This window comes from Papio anubis, chromosome X (genome assembly GCF_008728515.1).
Source record: "Papio anubis isolate 15944 chromosome X, Panubis1.0, whole genome shotgun sequence".
Lineage (NCBI taxonomy): Eukaryota > Metazoa > Chordata > Mammalia > Primates > Cercopithecidae > Papio > Papio anubis.
This window is the reverse complement of record NC_044996.1, coordinates 127083445-127105587: the sequence shown is the minus strand read 5'-3', so window position 1 is coordinate 127105587 and position 22143 is coordinate 127083445. Positions and strand designations below refer to the sequence as shown.

General features: G+C 43.4%; 1 protein-coding gene across 5 annotated transcripts in view; it reads left to right on the top strand.

The window, feature by feature from the left end:
• Positions 1–1301: 1301 nt before the first annotated feature.
• CDKL5 (cyclin dependent kinase like 5) overlaps positions 1302–22143 on the top strand; it is a 225932-nt gene continuing 205090 nt past the window's right edge. For 3 of the 5 annotated variants that reach the window (XM_031660487.1, XM_031660488.1, XM_031660484.1), the window contains exon 1: positions 1302–1412. The gene's annotated coding sequence lies outside the window, so the exon portion shown is untranslated. Of the gene's footprint in view, positions 1413–16579; positions 17716–22143 lie in introns of those variants that run through there. The other 2 variants (XM_031660485.1, XM_031660486.1) reach the window with 1 other exon arrangement.

The following is a 22143-nucleotide window of genomic DNA, read 5'->3' as shown; positions in this document are numbered from 1 at the left end:
TGCTACATATTGTTGCCAGATTCACTACAGGAATAGATTAAGTGGATTTTATCCAAAATATCTATTTCCTATTACTGTACTGCATCTTTCTAATTTGGTGACTGCTATGACCTCATACACTGCCTATTTTCCGTGCTTTTCCTAACTAGAAGAGACCCTATTTTTCGCCTTTGCTTGTTAAAGTGAAAATTATTATGCAGCTTTCCATAGATTTGTCCCCAATGTCTTTTTAAAAATTATTTTCTTTATTTTCTAAAAGTAGCATTGGAGATGTTATCTCCTTCCATTTCATCACTTCTTCATCCTCCTTGGAAACCCGATCCATGGTGGGTATTAAGATCTTTACATTTCCACTGGTTGGGCGATGACTTCATTGCTTTCAAGCCAGCTGGGGGGATCTTGTGTGGCAGAGCATCGGACCGAAGCGGAGGTGTGGGTCGTTGCTGCTGCTGCTGCTGCTACTGCTGCGACAGCTCTTTGCACGCGCTTGGCTGCTGTGTAAGGAATCCTCAGGCTGCTAGGTCTTTGCGCCTAACTCACCCAAGGGACAGCAAGCTGCTGGATGAGTGTACGTGTGAGTGTGTGTTATGTGTGTGCATACGGGCGTGTGTGTGTGCACACGCAGCGGCAACAGTTGGGCAGCAGCAGCAATGGACTTCGATATCATTTTTACCAACAACAGAGATAAACCATCCTCCATCCTGTATTTCTCAGCTCCCGCCCCGAGTGTGCTCTCCTCCTCTTCCCCGACTTCCCCCACCAAAGCCCCCGGCACGGGTCCCTCCGGAGGGAGGGCAGGATAGCTGCGCTGTAGGCAGGATTCCCCCTTTTTTCCGCAGTGACAGGCGGATTCCGGGGCCTCCTCGCCACCCCCTACCCCCGCAGTCACCCCTTTCTCAGTCACGATCTCCCCACCCCACCACCGTCGACCCTCTCCCTCCTTCCTCGCGCTCCCCCCGGCGTCAGCTCCAGGCTCGGGCCCCGCCCCTCTCAGCCTCTCCAGCCCAGGTTGCTAGGGCTTGGCGGGGCAACCAAACCTGGCGTGCCAGGAGGCGCGGCGCGCGCGTGAGCGCGCAGGCGAGCTTGTATAAGGAACCAGCATTCTTCGGCTTCGGAGACTCGAGCACGAGCGGCGCGAGCCCGAACCCCAAGACAAGCGCTTCCTTCTCATTGGCTCCTACCAGAAGGGGGCGGGGTAAAGGCGGGATCGGGCAGAACCTGAGGCGCTTTTCCATTGGTCAGAACGGGCCGGCTGGGGCGGGGCAGTTAGCAAATTAGGCTGCGCGTTCGCTTCTGCTAGAGGGCGGGGCCGGAGGTTTCGATTAGTTGTCTCTGCCGCTGGGGAAGGTAAAGCGGCGACGGCGTCCTCAGGAGCTGTGGGGTCCCCTGCTAGAAGTGGGGGACTCGGCGGGGTGAGTAGTCGCGCCGCCACCCGCCCGCCAAGCCTTCTTGCCCTTACATCGGCCCCGCGTTCACCCAGCTTCTCCTGAGAGTGGGGACCCACCCGGTCCCCCCGGGCGGACGAGAGAAGGGGCGGCGGCGCCGGTCCCCCCGGAACGGGGCGACGCGGTGAGGGTGTCCCAGCCCGGAGTAGCCCCTCCTCAGCGCTCCGCTGCACCTCTGGAAGGGCTTCCTCCGAGGGGCTGGGGCTGCCTTTTGGGGTGTGGGGAGGCGAAAGGGTGTGAAAGAGGGGCGATGGGTCGAGCCCACCTCGCGGGGCTCCCCTCAGCGGCGGGTCTGCGGCGTCCCCGCCCCGCCGCTCCCGCGGCAAGAGCTCCCCGGGGCTTGCGGCGAGGGAAGCCCCTTCCCGCCGGCGCCGAGGAGGGGCCTGCGCGCCCGAGCCCCCTGCCGGAGTTCGGAGGGAGCCCGAGACTCCAGTCGCGGCTCTGGCCCTTCTGACCTTGGCTGCCCGGGAGGGTGGGCGAGCGACCCGCCGCTGGCCCCACGGCTCCGCAACCTCCCCCGAACAAGTTTCAGGCGATGCTCTGAAGTTCATGACTGGCATAGTGCGGGGAAGAAGAATGGCCCCTTCTCAGACCTTGATACCCTTTGGACCCTCATAGAAATCGGGTTCTGGGGTTTGGAACCGTCTCCCAGAACGAACAGGTCCTCCTTGCATTGACACGTTTTGTGCCCACGTTGTGGGAAAAAATAACCTGAACATATTTCAGTGTAAAGGCAGATCTTCCTTGAGGGTTTTGTTTTTCGCTTCACTTGAGTGTTAAAGCACAGATGCCTGAATAAGAAAAGCCTGACCTTAGTATCTCTACAGTGAGATTAGACGGGTGCTGTGATATTTAAGTAGTTGCAGATCAGTATTCTGTTAGCATAATCTATTTTAATTGGCTGGAATTTAAGCTGATTTTAGAAAGTATTGTTGACACCGAATGATTTATTTCTGTGCATCTGAATTAGGTTTGTTTGAACGTAATGGTTATATAGTTAAATGTAAAAGATTAGACAAATTAATTTGTCTGAGAGCGTTTGTCTGAAACAGGAGACAGAGATGTGTATAGAACAGGATTATCATTTTAGGTAACATCTGCTGGAACATTTCCAGCTTGTTTCTTTCTTGGTGTAGGGTTACAAAAAAGACATCTTCACCGAGGCTATTCGGAATTACATGTGAGTGACACTTAGATGTAAATTTGTTTTTATTCCCTTTAAGTGTTTTAAAATGTGTTATTCACAAAATGTGAAGAGGCTATATTTACTTGTTTCTGTATCTTAGTGTTGAAGGGGATAATATGATCTTATGATTAACAATCCAATTAGGGTCCATTAATAATAGATTTTTTAAAAAGGCATGCTGCTTTTCGAGAATATGATAGGTTGGGTACCTAGCAAGACTTTTAATTTCTTTTTATTAAAAGTACTATTTTAGGATTGAGAATTTTTGGCGTTGACACTGAAACCAGGAATAAGGAAGCCTGCAGCAGTCTTAGCAGTTTGACACCACCAGTAGGTGTTTCTGTTGACAAATGCAGAGAAGAGAACATTTGGGAAGGAAATCTTTTTTTCGGGGCGGGGGTGGTGGAGGGGGGAAGGAGCCAGAAGAGAGAAGCTGTAGAGCTAATGCTGCCAGCACTGTATGGTGAGCATTTCACAAGTACAAGGAAACCTAATTAGGGAAAAATTCCGTTTGGCTGTATTAAATAATAGAACTCCAAAAGAGGCATTCTAAATAAAGTTAACCATTCCAAGAGTGTTAAATAATCTGCCATTTCAGAGTAGTTGGGGGTTCCTCAATTGGAGAGGGTATCAAATCTCTTTGAATTGTCTTGCCTTTTTAACACAGTCAATGCAGCGATTAATTTGCTATATGTATATATATCAAACAGTTGAGTATTCCAGTTTTGTTGTTTAGCGTATTTCCTAAGCCTAAATTTTTTAAAAGCAAAATCTGATATATTTTTTAAAAAATTTGAAATAGAATTCTTTGTCCAGAGAGTATTCCTTTTTTCCTGGCTCAGTCATAAAATTTATTCATGATTTAGGGGTTTGTGGTTGGTATTTTTTTACCCCTTTTTCTTAGGTTTTTGATTTTTACTTATGCAAGTTCCCTAAGTCTGCTTTTGTTTATATTGTAATTTTCTTGGAATTATTTAAATCAGAGTGTGGCATCTATTGTGTCCCCTGGGGTTTTAAAAGGAAAGGCTCCCATTGAAAGAAATCGCAGGGCCATCTCGCATAGATGGGTAATAGAAGGTTGACTGCGAATCCGATGTATTCGGTTGCAAATATGCTGCTTGGGGTTAAGGCAGTTTCAGTTAACGGGAACCAGATTTTACATGGTGTTTCTACTTTGAAGGTACAGTATTGTTACATTACAAACTGAAAGACAGAGGTGGAGAAATTCCTTTAAGTATCACCCCTAGCCTTGTTTCACCACGGTGTCCAGGAATCTATGAGAGACTCTTAACAATAGCTGCATTGTTGGAAATGACAGTGGCTTCTCTTGCAGAAAGTTAACCTTTCATTATGATTTTCATTTCAATTTACTCTGTAAAAGAAAATTTAGCTTTATCTGAGAAATTGGCTGTGAGAAATTTGTAAAGAGAGCAAGGAAAATAGGTTTTCTTCAACATGTCTGTTAAAATTTCACATTCTGTCCCCTGCCGTTTTGATAACTGGTGATCTTTATTTCCTCTAGATATTAGAAGGTATTCTAACACAGTACCTGATTTTTGGCAGTTACTGTGGGGATATGACTTTTTCATGTAATAAGTTGATGTCAAATAATAGTGAGGCATTTAGGAATAAATTAATTCACATGCATAGATCTAAAACGTGAGGGAAATCTTTTAGATAACCCTTAACTTTGGTACAAGAATAGCACAATTTGAAGTATTAAGTTGCTTTCTAAGTAGAAAAAGCTATTTGCTTAGAATTGGGTAATTTTAGATTTTAAAGTTTTTTTTTTTTTTCCCAACATCAAATAATTTGGCAACATCAAATTTCTTGATAAAGGAGGAGATAGAATCTCACAGATTCTTTATTATCTGATCATGGCATCAGTTGGACTACATTTCAACTTAGGACAGTAATGCAATTAAAAGACTACATTTAAACTTTCTGTTTGGAGGTTTTTCTAATTTACTTTCAATCTCAAGCTCGACGTTAGAAATCTTTTGTTGGTGACGCACAATTTTAGTGTTCAGATTTTAGGTTTTGATCGTTTTTAGAATTTTTTTTTATGTGTGTAGAGCAGTACATGGATTACTGAATTAATCAAAGATCTGGCCTCATTTCTCATTCAAGTTTGTACATTTCTTCACACTGAGATACGAGCTTGGGTGCAATTCTGTTGGTGGGTGTGAAAGCTGAGGGTAAGGACCTTCTACCTAGAGACTGATAACATTTAAACATTTCAGATTTGGGAATTAATAGAAAGTTATTTATTAGGTTAAAAGGAACTAGCCCATTCAGGTATTTGAAATTGATTGTCAATACTTTGAATTAAGCTCTTAGAAACATTTGTGTTTGAGATAATCCTAATCAGGGTCAAGTTTTGGGTGTGGTCTCTCTTTTGGGCAGTCTTCTCTGTAATAATTATAATACTCCATCTATTGAGCCGTACTGAATGCCAGACACTGTGACAAGTAATTTATTTGCATGAATACATGTGTATTCTCACAACAGCTCTATGAAGTAGGTCTTCTTACCTCCTGTATACATGTCAAATGGGCTCAGAGAAATAAAGTACTTTGCTGAGATTACCCAGCTAGTCATCAGAAGCAGCAAAATTGCCATCCGAACTGGTCTGACTTGAAGCTGTACTCTTCAAAACCATGCTTTCTGCTTCTCTTTAGGAAACTGATTTCCCAAGCATATTTATTTTTGACACGGGGTCTCACTCCGTTGCCCAGGCTGGAGTGCAGTGGTGTTATCACAGCTTGCTGCACCCTTAACCTGGTAGACTCAATCAATCCTCCCACCTCAGCCTCCCTAGTAGCTGGCGACTACAGGCACGTGCTCCCATACCAGGCCAGTTTTTCTTTATTTTTAATAGAGGCAAGGTCTTATGATGCTGCTCAGGCTGGTCTTGAACTCCTGGCGTCAAGCGACCCTCCTGCTTTGGCCTCCCAAAGTGCTTGGACTATAGGCATGAGCCACCGCCAGGTCCACCCCAAGGGTATTTTGAGTTCCTACTGTATATCATGCCTGGGGTGGTACTGAAGGTATACATATGCTTCTTGGAGTTCACAGGCTACATTGGCAAGGCTGCTGGACCTTTAGTCAGTCGTATGGGGGACTGAACTCAGATCCATCAGGACTGCTGGATAGAACAGTTGGAAGTGCAGACTTTTCTAACCAGAGGGTCAGACTTTTCTAACAGAGGTTATGTTTCTTCATAAATGAAGGCTGTACATAATCATGCCAAAAATGAGGTAGTTGTTTCTAATTAGCTACTTGGTATTTCGTGTTTCTGGATATTGCATTATAACCTTTGATGGACTTTGATTAAATTTGCTACACTAATAAAGGCTACGAAGATACTCCTTGAATTCAATTTTGTGGCTTAGATATACCTTTGAAATAAAATGGCAGCCATTATAATTTGCAGATGGGCACCTCTTGTGTAATTATGACCAGTGAAATAAAATCTGGAGGTAAAGTCTATAGAGATATACTATTATTGTGTGTGTGTGTGTGTTTTTTTTTAAGACGGAATCTCGCTCTGTTGCCCAGACTGGAGTGCAATGGCGTGATCTCTGCTCACTGCAACCTCCACCTCCTGGGTTCAAGCAATTCTCCTGCCTCAGCCTCCCAAGTAACTGGGATTACAGGTGCATGCTGCCATGCCCAGCTAATTTTTTTGTATTTTAGTAGAGGTGGGTTTCACCGTGTTGCTCAGGCTGGTCTCAAACTCCTGAGCTCAGGCAGTCCACCCGCTTCAGCCTCCCAAAGTGCTAGGATTACAGGCATGAGCCACCGCACCCACCCCTTGTTGTGTGCTAATACAGAGGTTGGACTCTGAAAATTTTTCTATGTGAAAGTAGAACTTTCTGCTATTTAAAGCTTCTTGTGATTAAAATTTTTTTTTTTAATTTTTAAATTTTTTTTTTTTTTTAATGAGACAGAGTGCTGCTCTGTCACCCAGGCTGGAGTGCAGTGATGGGATCTCGGCTTACCGCAACCTCTGCCTCCTGGGTTCAAGTGATTCTCTTGCCTTAGCCTCCTGAGTAGCTGGAATTACAGGCGCCCGCCACCATGCCCGGCTAACTTTTTTGCATTTTTAATAGAGATGGGGTTTCACCATATTGGCCAAGTGGTCTCGAACTCCTGACCTCAGGTGATCCTCCTGCCTCGGCCTCCCAAAGTGTTGGGACTACAGGCGTGAGCCACCACGCCTGGCTCTGAATTTTTTTTTTAAAAGTAAGACCTATCATTAAGAGAACTAAACAGTTATGTACCCTAAAAGAACACTTAAAAGTCCATGTTAGAAAAAAAGAGGACTTAACATCTTTTTCTGTAATCGATTAAAATCACTTTTGTTACTTATTAAAGTTAGAAAGTGCTGATGAATACTGTAGAGCCTCAGGGCCAGAAATAATCTTGGCCGAAGCAGGACCATATTTCTACACAGATGGTACCTGTGCGTTAATTTGTTGATTTCTTTTTTTTTTTTGAGATGGAGTCTCGCTCTGTCGCTCAGGCTGGAGTGCAGTGGTGCGGTCTCAGCTCACTGCAAGCTCTGCCTCCCAGGTTCACACTATTCTCCTGCCTCAGCCTCCTGAGTAGCTGGGACTAACAGGCGCCCGCCACCACGCCTGGCTAATTTTTTTTTGTATTTTTAGTAGAGACGGGGTTTTACCGTGTTAGCCAGGATGGTCTTGATCTCCTGACCTTGTGATCTGCCTGCCTTGGCCTCCCAAAGTGCTGGGATGACAAAATTTTGTTGATTTCTTTATAACGTAATGGAGGGGTACTTTACATACCATAAAACTCACCTTTTTAGTGTATGATTCCATTATTTTTAAGTGAATTTATGGAGTTGGCATAGCTATCATTACAGTCCAGTTTTAGAACATTTCCATCACCCCCAAAATTCTCTCCTGTCAATGAGTTTTTTAAACCTTATTTACTTGCTTCACCTAGACCTCTTTTCTTTTTTTTTGAGACAGGGTCTCACTCTGTTGCCCAGGCTGGAGTGCAGTGCTGTGATCTAACTTCACTGCAACCTCCACCTCCCAGACTTGAGCGATCCTCCCACCTCAGCCTCTTGAGTAGCTGGAGCTACTGGCACACGCCACTGCGCCTGGCTAATTTCTTTCTTTCTTTCTTTTTTTTTTTTTAAGATGTGATCTCACTGTCACCCAGGCCAGAGTACAGTGGTGTGATCTCGGCTCACTGCAACCTCTGCTTCCTGGGTTCAAGCGATTCTCCTGCCTCAGTCTCCCAAGTAGCTGGGATTACAGGCATGTGCCACCATGCCTGGCTAATTTTTGTGTTTTTAGTAGAGACAGGGTTTCACCATGTTGGCCAGGCTGGTCTTGAACCCCTGACCTCAGGTGATCTGCCTGCCTCGGCCTCCCAAAGTGCTAGGATTACAGGTGTAAGCTACCGTGCCTGGCCAACCTAGATCTCTTTATCATCAGACATTGACAAATGAAATCATGTAGATCTTAACAGATGTCTTTTTTTTTTTTTTTTCTAAGGGTGAGACAGGGTCTCAAGTCTGTCACCCAGGCTAGAGTACAGTAGTGTGATCATGGCTCACTGCAGCCTCTGCCTCCCCAGGCTCAAGTGATCCTCCCACCTCAGCTTCCTGAGTAGCTGGGACTATAGGCGCAGGCCGCCATGCCTGGCTAATTTTTTTGTATTTTGTAGAGACGGGTTCTCACAGTTTTGTTCAGGCTGGTCTTGAACTCCGGGGCTCAAGCCATTCCCCTACTTTGGCCTCCCAAAGTGCTGGGATTACAGGCATGAACCAGTGTGCCTGGCCTAAAAGATGTCCTTAAAAAATATCTTCTGGAGGCCAGGTGTAGGTGGCTCACGCCTGTAATCTCAGCACTTTGGGAGGCCAAGGCAGGCATTTCATTTGAGGTCAGGAGTTTGAGACCAGCCTGGCCAACATGGTGAAACCCTGTCTCTACAAAAAATACAAAAATCAGTTGAGTGCAGTGGTGTACACCTGTAGTCCCAGCCTTCTGGGAGGCTGAGGTGGGAGGATGGCTTGAGCCTGGGAGGCAGAGGTTGCAATGAGCCAAGATCGTACCATTCACTCCAGCCTGGGCAACAGGAGTGAAACCCTGTCTCAAAAAAAAAAAAAAAAAAAAAAAAAAAAAATATATACACACACACACACACACACACACACACACACACACACACTTCTTGGCTGGGCGTGGTGGCTCACGCCTGTAATTCCAGCACTTTGGGAAGCCAAGGCAGACGGATCACCTGAGGTCGGGAGTTCGAGACCAGCCTGAGCAACATGGAGAAACCGTCTCTACTAAAAATACAAAATTAGCCGAGTGTGGTGGCACATGCCTGTAATCCCAGCTCCTCGGGAGCCTGAGGCAGGAGAATTGCTTGAACCCGGGAGGTGGAGGTTGCGGTGAGCCAAGATGGCACCATTAGACTCCAGCCTGGGCAACGAGAGCGAGACTCCGTTTCAAAAAAAAAATCCACACATATTATCATTTATTAATGCTTTTTGTATTTTCAAAAATTCTTGCCTAAGCATAATACATAGCAAAATTTAAAGGATCATAATGGCAAATGGTATAAATTACCTTGTGTTTGTGGCTTAAATTTTATTTTCATTTGATCTTTTTTAAACCAGCAAATAAAATACAACATTCTTGGTGATATGTTGGGAATGCAGGGAAAAGAAATGAAGGTAAAAGTAACATAATTATTGTGCAAGAAAAAGTTACTTCCAAATGTAAGAGCACAGGGAAACAATTGGTTTTCTTGATTTTAAGCTAATAACATTGTGCATTTTATTGTTTGGACCTCTAATCCCTCTTGACAGATCCGTGCCTAATGTGCATGTCATAGAGCAGGCTTCATCAAATTCAGATATTTAGACACTTCGTCTACTTCAGACTGGATTGTGATGGGATTTGCAAACAGCTTAACATGCAAGGTACCGTAACTGCCTTTTCCTGCCTGCATCATTTTCTTCTTAGTGACCTTCTAGGGTGGGCTGGGGAGTAAGGCCAGCTTGGGAATGGGAAGTCTCATCAGCACAGGCTGATCCCCACTTGTGCAGGTTTCCTCCTTTGCTTGGTGTATTGCTTGTGTGGACGGACACTGCTTAGGGACGTTATGTTTTTGGGTACATATAGTAGAGGAATGTAATGGTTTGGTTAGAAGTAAAGTGTTTTGGGAAACTGTATCTAATTTTCTTTGCTTTTAGGTGAACATTTCTCAGTGGAAAGTGACCCTTATATATACCAGGCAGGTAAATCAGTAACTCGTTGTGTGGTTGGTTGTGTCTGGATTTTTAATGGCAAACAGGTTAGACACACAGTGCTGGTCTGATATTAATAGTTTACTGTCAGTTCAATCATAACTGGTTCGAAATAGGCATAGGCTTGCTTTTTTTTTTTTTTTTGGACCCTATCAAATGGTAACATGAAGTGCCAGTGTAACTTGATTTTGATAGTAAGAACAACTTTGGTTTCTGGAAATTAACAAAACATATATAAATAATATATATTGTTTAAAAAGCTTACCTTACATTATTTTAGATGAGTTGCAATTTTAGATATCAGGTTTAGATTTTGTATTATGGGCCAGGCGCAGTGGCTCATGCCTGTAATGCCAGCACTTTGGGAGGGCCGAGGTGGGCAGATCACTTGAGGTCAGAAGTTCGAGACCAGCCTGGGCAACAAGGTGAAACCCTGTCTCTACAAATAATACAAAAATTAGCCGGGTGTGGTGGCACGCACCTGTAACCCCAGCTGCTCAGGAGGCTGAGTCGGGAGAATCCCATGAACCTGGGAGGCAGGGGTTGCAGTGAGCCAAGGCCACGCCACTGTATTCCAGCCTGGGCCACAGAGCGAGACTCCATCTCAAAAGAAAGAAAAAGATTTTGTGTTATGTTTAAAGATTAGGTTCTTGGAAGTATGAGATTGTATTTTGATAATTAAAGTAAACATATACAGTCTCATGAGGAAGATACGGCAGATAAAAAGAGTGGTAAGTAATAGTTGAAGAACAACTTGCCTGGATTTACCTGATTACCCTGACATTGCTGATTTTAGAAACTAATTTCCTTATGAGTAGAATCTTTCACAGATTACTAGAGGCTGGGTCAGATGTGATATATCCTAGAATTTATCCACACCCCTAGACACACACCCCACCAAGGTTTGTCAGCCACTTATGGGATATATTAACTGTAATTGCTAGTAATCATTATTCCTAATATTACCACTAAATTCAAGTTTAGCAATGCAAATGAAAAGAAAAAGTTTGATTTTAATTGTAGTTACTGAAAATAGTTGGGGTAGACAAAAGCTAATTTTGTGCAAGTAGGTGTTTTATACTTTATCAATTATTTATTTCTCAAATAATCTGTCCTACATCCTGAGGATCTGTCCTTCATTCATTTAACAAATATTACTTAATGAGTATGTAGTGTGTGCCAGACTGTGCTGGAGACTACATGGAGTGATAAATAAGATGTAAGTAGGCCCTGCCCTCAAATAATTAATTATTTTTTGAGACAGAATCTCACTCTGTCGCCCAGGCTGGAGTGCAGTGGTGCAATCTTGGCTCACTGCCACCTCTACCTCCTGGGTTCAAGCGATTTTTGTGCTTCAGCCTCCCAAGTAGCTGGGACTACAGGTGCGTGCCTCCACACCTGGCTGATTTTTGTATTTTCAGTGGAGACGGGGTTTCACCATGTTGGCCAGGCTGATTTCAAACTCCTGACCTCAAGGGATCCACCCACCTTGGTCTCCCAAAGTGCTAGGATTACAGGTGTGAGCCACCAAGCCTGGCCAAAGAATTTAGTCTTGAGATGGATGCAGAGGAGAACTACAGAACACTGTGGGAGTATGCCTGACCCTTGAACAACGTAGGGGTTGGGGTGCTGACCCTCACGCAGTCAAAAATCCAAGTATAACTTTTGACCCCCCAAAAACTTTACTAAAATAGCCTACTGTTGACCGGAAGCCTTACTGGTAATATAGTCAATTAACACGTTATTTTGTATGTTATATGTATTATGTAGTGTATCCCTATAGTAACGTAAGCCAGAGAAGAAAATATTATTAAAATCATAGGAAGAGAAAAGATACTTACTATTCGTTAAGAGGAAGTGGATCATTATAAAGGTGCTCATTGTCTTCACACTGAGTAGGCTGAGGAGGAAGAGGAGGGGTTGTCTTGCTGTCTCAGAAGGGGCAAAGGTGGAAGAGGTAGAGAAGGTGGAAGGGGAGGCAGGAGAGGCAGGCACACTCAGTGTAATTTATATTGAAAAAAAAATCTGGGTATAAGTGGATCCATGCAGTTCAAACCTGTGTTGTTCAAGGGTCAACTGTATATAACAGGGTAGGGCTGGAGAGTCTGTCCTTGGGGGAAGAGGTGAGAAGGTCACTCTGAGGAAGTAACATTTAAGTGAGACCTGAAGAATGAGAAGGACCTGGTCTAGTTGGGGAAATAAGTTTTTCAGACAGAAGGTGCAAATGTGATGAGGCAAGGTGAGAGAGCTGGGGTTTTTGCACAACAGAACCTTTTAAAGAACTGAAAGAGGGCCGGGCGTGGTGACTCATGCCTGTAATCCCAGTACTTTGGGAGGCTGAGGCAGGCAGATCACTTGAGCCCAGGAGTTCGAGACCAGCCTGGGCAAAATGGCAAAACCCCATTTCTACAAAAACGCAAAATTAGCTGAGTGTGGTGGTATGTTCCTGTAGTCCTAGCTACTCCCAGAGAGTAAGCTGGGAGGATTGCTTGAGCCCAGGAGTTTGAGGCTGCAGTGAGCCGTGATTATGCCACTGCACTCCAGCCTGGGTGACAGTGAGACTCTGACTCAAAAAAAAAAAAAAAAAAAAAAAACTGAAAGAAATCTACAATGACCAGAAAATAAAGAAACAGGCATTGAAGCAGAAGTTGGCAACAGGGGCCAGGTCTTGAAAAGGCTTAGTAGGCCATTTGCTGGGTTTTTGAACTTGCCCTAAGTCTCCTGGGAAACGGTTAAAGATTTTAAGCAGGGGTGTGACATGAAATGAAATGCTACAAAACCCAATAATTTTAGTTCAATGGAACCTTGGTAATTTACCAGAAAGGTCATAATCTCTGCAAGGTAAGATATTCTTCTCTTGTTTCATTAAAATTTTTGTAACTCCTTTCTTGATTGATTGTCGTCTGCAGTATTATTTTCATTGTTTTTGTAGAAATTCCCTTTAATTTTCTAAAAGTACCTTTTATCCCTCACCGTTCTGTTAACCTTATATAGGAATGTCATTTCTATTTATAACTGAATTAGAATATTTTTTCTAACAGCTTTAGCTCTCTTCCATATTTAAACTTAAAATTCTTGGCTGTTTTTTTCCCTCCAGACACCTTTAATCTGCTCAAAGTATTTAATGTTTTAATGAAATGTTTCATTAAATTTGCTTTATTCTTTTGTTCTTCCAAATACAGTGTCTTAGATATAGTTCAATATTTCTCAGCATTTATGCTATTTCATATTTTATGCACCTAGAATGGTTTTAGGAAATTTTGTCACTATTGTATAGGAGCACTAATCTTCATCAGGAGCACCATTTTCAAATCTGGTTCACATTCTGTGGCCTTATCTTTTACATTAAATTGGTCTCTGTTAAACATTTTATGTTCAGGTGGGCTTATTTATATATAAGTGCTATAAAGGTGTTATTTTTTTATATCCTGATTTGTTTCTTTCTCCCATAGTAAATGTCCCTACATACTGAATTCTTTTTAGGAAATCTTTGCCATGCTAAGTTTTTGATTACCTTGGTGATTGCGTGAGCATTCATTCAAGTTGTTCTTGGTGTAAAGTTGTTAGCTCATGCCTGTATACAATGCTATTGCCCACTGTTCCTCTCCACATGTACAAAGAATAACTGCAGCATCACCTTCTTCAAGTATTTCCTTTGAAATCTACATATTGATTCAGCCTTGAATTGAGTTTGCTTTTGCCATGAGTTATTTTCTTTTCTTTTCTTTTTTGAGACGGAATCTTGCTCTGTCCCCCATGCTGGAGTGCAATGGTGTGATCTCGGCTCACTGCAACCTCCGCCTCCTGGGTTCAAGCAATTCTCTTGCCTCAGTCTCCCAAGTAGCTGGGATTACAGGCATGTGCCCCCATGCCTGGCTAATTTTTGTATTTTTAGCAGAGCCAGGGTTTCACCATGTTGTCCAGGCTGGTCTTGAACTCCTGACCTCATTATCTGCCTGCCTTGGCCTCCCAAAGTGCTGGGATTGCAGGTGTGAGCTAAGGATGGGCATATAAAGCTGGGAGAATTGCAAGAAGTAATGTTTATTTATGTACTACATGCTTTGCTTTGATGCTTGTACCATAGCTACATCCCAGGATCTTTTCTACTGTAAGCTCCATGGAGGCTATACCCTCAGTATGTGGGTACCACATTGCCTTACACGTAGGAAGTGCTCAATAAAGACTTCCGTTATCAAAGGTGCCCCTTTTTGCACCCCGCCCCCCCACCATTTCCTCATGTTTGTATCTTCTTCCTTGTGCAGTGGTTGCTATATCAGGTGCCTATCTAGTGGATCCTCCTCTCTGCTCACCCTATAGACATGCCTGTCCTGTGTCTAGTTACCTGTGTAAGATGTGTAATTGTTATAATTGCATCCACACTGGTAAATGAGTAGGTGCTAATAGCTCTCTGTGGGGCCCCAGAATCTTTTCTACCAACATTTACAGTATGGCAGACGAAGGGGAAGCCAAAGATGACAACTACCAGAGTGACATCTCTGAGTTTTTTTTCATGATTTATTGCATGAATTCATTGAAATGCTGAGTTCTGTTTCATAATAGGGGTATGTGTGTGTGTGTGTGTGTGTGTGTGTGCGCGTGCGCGTGCGCGTGTGTGCATGCGTGCATGTATCTTCGTTGTACAATACAGGCATACTTTGGAGATAGTTTTGTTTTAGACCACCACAATAAAGCAAATATTGCTGTAAAGCAAGTCACACAAATTTTTTGGTTACTCAGTGCATATAAAAGCTTTGTTGGCTGAGTGTGGTGTCTCACACTCATAATCCCAGCGCTTTGGGAGACCAAGGCAGGCAGATCCCCAGAGGTCGGGAGTTCGAGATCAGCCTGGCTAACATGGTGAAACTCCGTCTCTACTAAATATACAAAATTAGCTTGGTGTGGTGGCTCGCACCTGTAATCCCAGCTACTCAGGAGGCTGAGGCGGGAGAATCACTTGAAGCCAGGAGGTGGAGATTGCAGTGAGCTGGGATGACACCACTGCACTCCACTCCAGTCTGGGCGACAGAGTGAGATTCGGTCTCCAAAAAAAAAAAAAAAACAAAGCTTTGTTTACACTATACTGTTGTCTATTAAGTGTGCAATAGCATTATGTCTTAAAAAAAAAAAAGCACATACTTTCATTTATTGCCAAAAAATGCTGGCAATCATTTGACCCTTCAGTGACCCATAACCTTTTTGCGGGTGGTGGGTTTTGCCTTAGTATTGATGGTGACTGACTGATCAGGGTGGTGGTTGCTGAAGGTTGGGGGATCTGTGGCAGTTCCTTAAAATAGGACAGCAATGAAGTTTGCCATATCTGTTGACTCTTCCTTTCATTGTAGGTTTCTCTGTAGCATACGATGCTGTTTGATAGCATTTTACCCACATTAGAACTACTTCTCCAAGCCTGCTGCTGCTTTATCAACTAAGTTTATAGAATAGTCTATTTTTGAAATAGTCATTTCAAAAATGTTTAAGGCTTCAGAAATGTTTAAAGTAGATTCCATCTCAGAAAAACACTTCCTTTGTTCTTCCATAAGCAGCAACTCCTTTGTCCATTCATGTTTTATCATGAGATCACAGCAATTCAGTCATATCTTCAGGCTCCTCTTGCCTTGGCCTCCCCAAGTGGTAGGATTGTAGGTGTGAGCCACTGCACCTGACCATATCATCTTTTTTTTGGTTTTGTTTTGTTTTTTTTTTGAGACAGAGTTTTGCTCTTGTTGCCCAGGCTGGAGCACAGTGGCACTATCTTGGCTCACTGCAACCTCTGCCTCCCGGGTTCAAGCGATTCTCATGCCTCAGCCTCCCAATTAGCTGGGATTACAGGCATGTGCCACCACACCTAGCTAATTTTGTATTTTTAGTAGAGATGGAGTTTCACTGTGTTGGTCAGGTTGGTCTCGAACTCCTGACCTCAGGTGATCCACCCACTTCAATCTCCGTATAATCTTTTTGTCTATAAATGGGTATGTCTTTCCTTCTGCTAGGCCATTAGTGCTGGTATTTGAGTTAGTTTATTTAGGAATTGGTGTAGTCAAGTCCAAGGTTGTACTACTCACCACATGACAGCCAATAAGTTAAGAGACAAGGTGTTGGGGCAAAGAAAGCAATTTTATTTAGGGAGCCAGCAACCCGAGAAGTTGGTGGACTAGTAATGTCCTAAAGAGCCATCTTAAGTTAATATGAATTTTAGCCTCCTTTTATGTTAGAGGAAGAGAGAAGAAGGAGGAGATTGAGGTCAAGAGGTGACTATGATGACCACAGACATCTGGGTGGCAGTGAGGGTCTGTGGAGGTTGTGAAACTTCTTTGTCCTTGGTCAGGTCACAATACTATAAATCTTTAACATGGCTGGGCATGGTGGCTCACTCCTGTAATCCCAGCACTTTGGGAGGCTGAGGCAGGCAGATAACTTGAGCCTAGGAGTTCAAGACCAGCCTGGGCAACATGGCGAAACACCGTCTCTATCAAAAATAAAAAAATTAGCCAAGTGTGGTAGCACACACCGGTGGTCCCAGCTACTCAGGAGGCTGAGGTGGGAGGATCACCTGAGCCCACGAGGTCGAGGCTGCAGTGAGCCATGATTGTGCCACTGCACTCTAGCCTGGGTGACAGAGTGAGACCCTGTCTCAAAAAAAAAAAAAAAAGAAAAAAGAAATCGTTAACAACATTGTTATTTGTGTGTACACTGCCCTTATCTCTTCAGAGGTTAGTTTTCAGAAGGGACTATTTGCTTTAAACTATAAACTATAGACTGAATGTCTCCCATAGTTAGATGGTATCACTGGGTGGTGGTGGGGGCTTAGAAGCAAAATGGTGTTAGTCATGCTAGGCCTCCTTTTCACTGTTACATTGGGCTGGATTTGAGGTTTTTTGTGTTGTTATGGTTAACCTAGTGTACCCCAGTTTTCAAATTCTCTTAGAGATACTTTGTGATCAGAGTGGGAATTGGTTTAGATGGTATCACTGGGTGGTGGTGGGGGCTTAGAAGCAAAATGGTGTTAGTCATGCTAGGCCTCCTTTTCACTGTTACATTGGGCTGGATTTGAGGTTTTTTGTGTTATGGTTAACCTAGTGTACCCCAGTTTTCAAATTCTCTTAGAGATACTTTGTGATCAGAGTGGAAATTGGTTTACCAGAACAGTGTCTGTTCCAGTGTAAATTTCAGGTCTCCCCTTTGAGTGTGCTTTAGTGAGGGTCTCTTTATATGTTCTTGATTTTCTCCCGTCCCTTTCTCAGTGATATTCTGCTCTTACTGTTCCTGGAAGTTTGTTTGCTTGGAGGTGGGGAGGGGTGGTAGGATGTGGTCTCTTCTTGATTAAGCCTCAGTTTCAGGCCTGAGTTTCAGGATCTTGCCCCTTCCCTGGCTGTTGTAGTGGGCTCAATGTGGAATGCTATGCCTCTCCCAGGACTCGGGCACCCATCCCTCCTCCCTGCTTTTTCACTGTTGTCTTAAGGGTAGAAGTAACCATTGTCCCTTCTGTCACAGTGAAGGCTTGTCTTCCCTAGTGGAGATAGGGTAGAGTGATTTGAGGGTAGTGTCCAGCCTCTCAGGCTTAGCTGCTGCCCACCCCCAGGTTTGCATCACAATGAGCATACCTCAGAGCTCTTTAGAGCTCTGAGTGCGTGGGGTGGGGGGGTTGGAGGAGGAAGGCCCTGCAGGAAGTTGGGGTACCATATCCTCAATTTCTGTGACTCCCAGTGGTTTCACGCTATCTTTTCAGCAAGCCACATCAGATTTCACCCATTTACCCGTTCTTTTTGGTGTCCAGCTGTACTCTCTGAGAGGTGAGCATATGGTTGTCTTCTTTCTCCCTTCAGGTACGCTCCTTAGTTTTTGAGCCAACTGGTTGCTCTGTTGGTTTTTTTTTTTTTTTGAGATGGAGTCTTGCTCTTTCGCCCAGGCTGAAGTGCAGTGGCGTGATCTTGGCTCACTGCAAGCTCCGCCTCCCGGGTTCATGCCATCCTCCTGCCTCAGCCTCCCGAGTAGCTGGGACTACAGACGCCCGCCACCATGCCTGGCTACTTTTTTTGTATTTTTAGTAGAGACGAGGTTTCACCGTGTTAGCCAGGATGGTCTCGATCTCCTGACCTCGTGATCCGCCCGCCTTGGCCTCCCAAAGTGTTGGGATTATAGGCGTGAGCCACCGCGCCCAGTGCTCTGTTGAGTTTAAAGAAAGTCTTGAATTTGAAATTAGTTCAGCTCTTTTTCATTGTAGTTCTCTTGTTCCAGGGTTTAAGCCAGAAATTTGGTTACTCTTAAAATTTTAACATGAGCATTTCCTTAAGTCTAAGCTCAATTATTATTCCTGTCCTCCTGAATAAGACCAAGAGTTTGGAGTGAATTACTCCTTAACCATTAGCCCCTCTTCCATGTTATTTATGTGTTAGTTTTGCCTTACTTAAGCCACCTTACACCTATAAAAATAGTGAATATTTACTCATGTGTTTTTCAGGTTTCTTTGGTCACCATTCTTCCTGCACTCTATTTCTTCCTTCTTTATTAAAAAATGTTCTTAAATAATTATTTCAGTAAGGACCCTTTAATAGTAAACTTGGGCTTGGTGTTTGTGAAAGTGTCTGTACTTCACTTTTTCTCTTGAATGATTGTTGAGCTGGGTCCAGAATTTGGGTTAATTACTTTCCGTGAGTACTTCGATGTTATTCTCCTGTGTTTTGACAAATTTGTAAATTTTTTTTTAACTTTTATTTTAAGTTTGGGGGTACATATGAACTTTTGTTACATAGGTAAACACATGTCACAGGGGTTTGTTGTACATATTATTTCATCATCCAGGTGTTAAGCCCAGTACCCAATAGTCATTTTTTCTGCTCCTCTCCCTCCTCCCATCCTCCACCCTCAGGTAGACCCCAGTGTTCGTTGTTTCCTTGTGTTCGTAAGTTCTTATCATTTAGCTCTCATTAATTCTTAATTTTTTGGTGGAGATGGGTTTCATTTTGTTGCTTAGGCTGGTCTGGAACTCCTGGCTTCAAGTGATCCTCCTCAGCCTCCCAAAGATCTGGAATTACAGCTGTGAACTACTGCACCTGGCGTATTTTTATTTGCTAATGAGAAGTCAACAGTCAGTTTAGTTGTAATTTCGTTATAGGGAGGTAATTCTCTCTCCTCTTGAGCTACTTTTAAGATCTTTTCCTTGTTTATTTATTTATTTATTTTTTATTTACAGTACTTTTGAGTTGCTGTTTATTTCCTTGTTTTTTTGATCTTCAGGTTTTTTTTTTTTTTTTTTTTTTGCGATATTTCTAGGTGTGGATTTGTTTTATGTATCCTGCTTTTATTTGATGTATTCCGTTAGTCCGAGGACCCCTGATGTCTTCAGCTGTGGGAGAAAATCGTAGCCATTATCTTTTAAAATAGTTTTGTCTCCATTTTCCATTTATGGAACCATTATTTAGATATGTTTTGGGATTTTTCATCACATCCTTCATGTTGTTTAAGTTTTCTTTAATTTACATTTCTCTCTCTTCTGGGTAATTTCTTGACATCTACGATTCACTAATTTCCTCTTTAGCTGTGCAGTTAATTTGTTAACTTATTGAGGGTTTCACTAAAAACATTTGGCTATATATAAATAGTCAAATATGTAAATATTGATATTTATACAAATATATATGTGTGTATAAACATATATATATATGTGTTTTATATATATATATGTGTTTTATATATATATACGTGTTTTAAAGATGGAGTCTTGCTGTGTTGCCCAGGTTGGTGTTGAACTCCTGGTCTCAAGTAATCCTCCCACCTCGGCCTCCCAAAGTGCTATGATGTACAGGCATGAGCCACTGTGCCCCACCTTGAATATATTTTCAAATTTAAGAATTTCTGTTACATTTTCTTTCAAATCTGTTTTTAAATTTTCTTTCAAATCTGCTTTTAAATTTTCACAAGGGCATTTTCTTGGGACATTTTAAAATATAGTTACGTTTAAGTCCTGTTTGGATTATTTTCTTAGCTGTAATTTTTGAGGAATGAAGTCTCCCATTTGGCTTCCCTTCTTCCCTCCAAGATTTTTGCTGTTTCTCCGTGTGGTGTGCAATATTTGACAATTTGAGAATTGTTTCCCTATGCCTGGGTTGTGGGATGCTCTTTTGGTCTGGTTTTGCATTTGTCTCTGATGGGACCCTTTGGGTTCACTGCGTCTAGAGAGGTTTTGGTCTATTCTCAGATGGGTCTCCAGCACCTGCAAAGTAGTGTAAATTTTGACTCCATATTTGTGTAGAACAGACTTGGGGTTTTCCCTTCTGTTTGGATCACTTTTTTTTTTTTTTTTTTTTTGAGATGGAGCCTTGCTCTGTTGCCCAGGCTGGACTGCAATGGCACAATCTTGGCTCACTGCTAATCCAGTTCCTGGGTTCAAGCTATGCTCCTGCCTCAGCCTCCTGAGTAGCTGTGATTACAGGCACGTGCCACCACGCCCTGCTAATTTTTGTATTTTTAGTAGAGACAGGGTTTCACCATGTTGGTCAGGCTGATCTCGGACTCCTGACCTCAAGGGATCCGCCCGTCTTGGCCTCCCAAAGTGCTGGGATTACAGGCATGAGCCACTGCATCCAGCCTGTTTGGGTCACTTTCTATGCACAGCCCTGGGCTGGTGTTTGTAGCTTTTCTTTTTATTTATTTATTTATTTATTTATTTATTTATTTATTTATTTTTTTGTTGAGACGGAGTCTCGCTCTGTCGCCCAGGCTGGAGTGCAGTGGCTGGATCTCAGCTCTCTGCAAGCTCCTCCTCCCGGGTTTACGCCATTCTCCTGCCTCAGCCTCCCAAGTAGCTGGGACTACAGGCGCCCGCCACCTTGCCCGGCTAGTTTTTTGTATTTTTTTTAGTAGAGACGGGGTTTCACTGTGTTCTCCAGGATGGTCTCGATCTCCTGACCTCGTGATCTGCCCGTCTCGGCCTCCCAAAGTGCTGGGATTACAGGCTTGAGCCACCGCGCCCAGCCGCTTTTCTTTTTCTTTTTTCACTCAGGGGCAGTCCTTTATGTCTTTGTCTTTGTCTTTGTGCTGGTGGTTCACCTCCAGCTTCTTTCCCAGGCCCAGGCTTCAGACAACTGATATATTTTGGCTCTGTGTCTCCACCCAAATCTAATCTCGAATTGTAATCCCCACATGTCGAGGGGAGGGATTTAGTGGGAGGTGACTGGATCATGGGGGCCGTTTCCCCCATGCTGTTCCTGTGAGTTCTCATGAGATCTGATTATTTTATAAGCGGCTCTTCCCCCTTTACACTCTGTGTCATGCTGCCTTGTGGAGAAGGTGCCTGCTTCCCCTTCTGCCATGATTGTAAGTTTCCTGAGGCCTCCCCAGCCATACGGAACTGGGGGTCAATTAAACCGCTTTCCTTTATAAAATAAATTACCCAGTCTTGGGTAGTATCTTTAAAGCAGTGTGAGAACAGACTAAACAGGAAGCTTCTCCAGTTTCCTGGTCCTGTAATCATTTGCATTTGCAGCCCTTGATTTAGAGGGCAGGGGTGAGCAGGTGTTTATCATGTGAAGAATCTCATTTAATACATTTTTGTGTCTTTGCAGCCACTCCTTTCTATTCTAGTTTTCTTCCTGACTGTTGGTCAGGAGGTAGTTCTGCCAGTTAAGAACCAGGAAGTAGGCTTGTAATTCCAGCACTTTGGGAGGCCGAGGCGGGCAGATCACCTGAGGTCAGGAGTTTGAGACCAGCCTGGCCAACATGGTGAAACCCCGTATCTACACAAAAAATTAGCCAGGCATGGTGGGTGGGCACCTGTAATCCCAGCTACTTGGGAGACTGAGGCAGGAGAATCGCTTGAACCTGGTAGGCAAAGATTACAGTCCGTCAGCTGAGACCGCGCCATTGCACTCCAGCCTGGGCAACAAGAACGAAACTCTGTCTCAAAAAAAAAAAAAAGAACTGGGAAGTAGTTATAACCACAGACAACCCCCATCTTGAACAGATTATTTACCAAAAGTTCACTTGAACATTGATTGTGTAGGGCACAGTTCACATTATCTGATGGGAACTATGTTATTTAAAAAATGGATTTGTTTCCCAGGTGAACCTGAGGAGTCTGTTCTCTCCATTATGCAGTTGAAATTCATATAGACTTGTGAGTTCTTTGGAACAGTAATCAATATATAGTATGTGATTTCTGTGGGAAGCTATAATACATTTTAACGTTCTCGGTGAAGAAGGGAGTATGCTGTTTTCCAGCC